This window comes from Pecten maximus, chromosome 5 (assembly GCF_902652985.1).
Source record: "Pecten maximus chromosome 5, xPecMax1.1, whole genome shotgun sequence".
In the NCBI taxonomy this organism is placed as follows: domain Eukaryota; kingdom Metazoa; phylum Mollusca; class Bivalvia; order Pectinida; family Pectinidae; genus Pecten; species Pecten maximus.
Window position 1 is genome coordinate 27976107 of NC_047019.1, and position 2770 is coordinate 27978876.

At 34.5% G+C, this 2770-nt stretch overlaps 1 long non-coding RNA gene across 1 annotated transcript; it reads right to left on the reverse strand.

Annotated features, from left to right (window-relative positions):
- Positions 1-860: 860 nt before the first annotated feature.
- Positions 861-1555, reverse strand: LOC117327719. Its single transcript, XR_004532711.1, has 4 exons — positions 1488-1555; positions 1226-1357; positions 1079-1110; positions 861-983 (listed from the first exon to the last, which is right to left on the reverse strand). It is a non-coding gene; the product is annotated as an uncharacterized LOC117327719 (long non-coding RNA).
- Positions 1556-2770: the final 1215 nt, after the last annotated feature.

The following is a 2770-nucleotide window of genomic DNA, read 5'->3' on the forward strand; positions in this document are numbered from 1 at the left end:
TATCATTTGTCACTTTTCAAGAAAAAAATCAAAATACATTTTATTTCACTTACAATGTTTTGGTTTTGGATCAGTTTTTTTGTATTACCAACATCAATGCAAAATCCATTGGCAAATAGTCACCAACATCTAATGAGATTGATACCACTAGTAGTATGTACGTCTCTTTAACCCCAACCTGACCTACTACATGTATAACCCCAACTTGACCTACTTTAACCCAACACCTGCGTGACCTACATACGTCATTTCCCCTCACGTGACACTTGCGTGACCTACTCAACCTTGGGATACTTTAACCCCATGACGTCATTGACCCACCCACCTAACACTGTGTGATCACCTAACAAGGTGCATGACCTAATTAACTTTATGAAACCTTAAACCCCAATTTGAGCGCGTCATTTCCCCTCTCACGGGAACATCTGTGTGATCTTGAAACTTTAACCCCAGACCCCCGAGAACACCTGTGTGATCTGCCCCAGACCCCCCTGACGTTATTGACCCTTATCACGTGAACACCTCTTGTGAAACTTTAAACCCCAACTTGACCTACCTATCGAAGAGATTATTTCAACCAAAACGTGACCTAGTTTTTACTTACAAAAACGTATAAAAGATCCTGGATTCTTGGCATACGGCATCAGTCTTCTCAGGAGCTACATACACTATACCTACCGTCTGAAAGATCCAGATACATACCCATCACCGTCATTTGGGCTGTACATCTAAGCTGGAAGAGGTGAGTCAAGTTGAATTTTGGCTTTTATTCGACAACTAAACAAAAGAATGGAGATGTTTATTTCCTCCATTACTGACATTTAGAAGTAAAAATTTGCTGCTTTTTTTTTTTTTTTTTTTTTTCCATTTTTTTTTATTTCAATAAATCAAATCTCCGCCTCTTTCCCAGGAGCATCTTCCTGACTTCGGTCAGCTCCTGGATAGCTGACTCTATATTTATTATCATTTTTTCCTTGTTGTTACTGAAAAGATAAGAACAACAAAAACTTAAGAAATCATTTCTTAGAATAATCTTCCTCTTGAATAATCGACAATTTCATGGTCGTTTAATACTTACTCCGTCATCGTTTCTTCTTGTCCGGTATGTTTCTGTTAAAACAGAAATGAAAATAATGGTTTTCCTTGACTGAATAACTTATTAATATATATTTAATAAATGTATGTCACTAAACCGAGAATAGTTGAATGTAAACATTATACTTACAAAGAGAACGGTGTCAATCTTTGTGTTGGTGTCGTAGAGGTTCTGGACGGGGCTACTGTTGGTGTCGTAGATGGTCTGGTCGGGGCTGCTGTTGGTGTCACATGTGGTGTTGTTGGTTTCGATGTCCACTCACTTGTAAATGAAAAAGACATATTAATTAAATTATATAATATTTGTGTATCCCTGTATTCAATATGTGATACTTTTACCGTGTTCCGTGATTATAGACAATACAGAATGAGAGAATGATTGTTTAACTTACTCAAATAGGGACTCATCAAAGTCTTCCAGGCTGTAAATTGAAAGAAAAAAATATTGTAAAAATAATGCACATTGGACGTAAAAGATAGGAAGAGATTTTGCTCATCTCAAGGTAATTGTTTACAAATGATTAGTTACTACTATTTCCCGATATCTTGAAAATAGATTCCTGTCGATAGTAGATCATCAGCCATGTTGATTTCATTGGTGTCTGTGTCGAATGGTTAAAATGTGCCCCCTTTTATAGATCTAGATCAGACATGGTTTCCTTGACTGTTAGCCCACACCAAGTATCCAAATTTGAAAATAACCACCTGCACCATACCCTATTAATCATGAGTTAAGTTGTGTCTAGAATTTTTAATGACACATTGACTTACTATCCGTGATTCTATTTTTTTTTTTTTTTTGCATTTGGTAATTATATCGTGATCTAACATCTCACTTTTGACCCCAAATTTATGTGTCTAGAATTGTTTATGACACCTGGACTTACTATCCGTGATTCTATTTTTTTGCACCTACACCATACCCTATCAATCATGAGTTAAATAACATCTGCCTTTTGACCTTAATTTATCTGGCTAGTCATTTTTTATGACACCTGGACTTCTGTAATCTTTAAACTTGTGAGGATATTTTTTTAATTTAAATATTTGGTAATGATATCGTAACACGAATAAAATCTGCCTTTATCACCTAACGTATTTTATTTACACGATACTATTATCAATCAATGTTTAGATAGACCTGTGCCTTTGTCGAATATTTAAACCATTCAGACATATTTGAAATTGGCGCGTACACGATAAACTGTTGAACTATGTTAATGAAGCTGTCGGTTTGAAAGGTGAATAAAGAGAATGAGGATGTTAATCATCAAGTCAAGGAAGATATTTGTAGACATTCCTGATAAATAATTCTACACAATTAATCGATAATAATCCAATTTATAGAATATATTACTTTTACGTTCATCTATCTAAAACGTTACTTTTAATCTAAATTACCGTACGCGTGTCAGTGTACTGACTTGATTTACATAATTGTTTACCACGACTAGGTCACAAGCTAAAAAGGTATAACTTACCACATCCAAACATTAGCCGGCAAGCTATATTAAGTTTACAAACTATTCACAACATCTATTCAAGTATTATAATACACCTATCTATTTTTCTGCTAAAAAGAAATAAAAACTAAATCTACAAATTCAATTTGATTTTTCGACATAACAGTATTAACTTGACGATCCGGTATTGTAGTAAGTGAAGAAAAATAAAT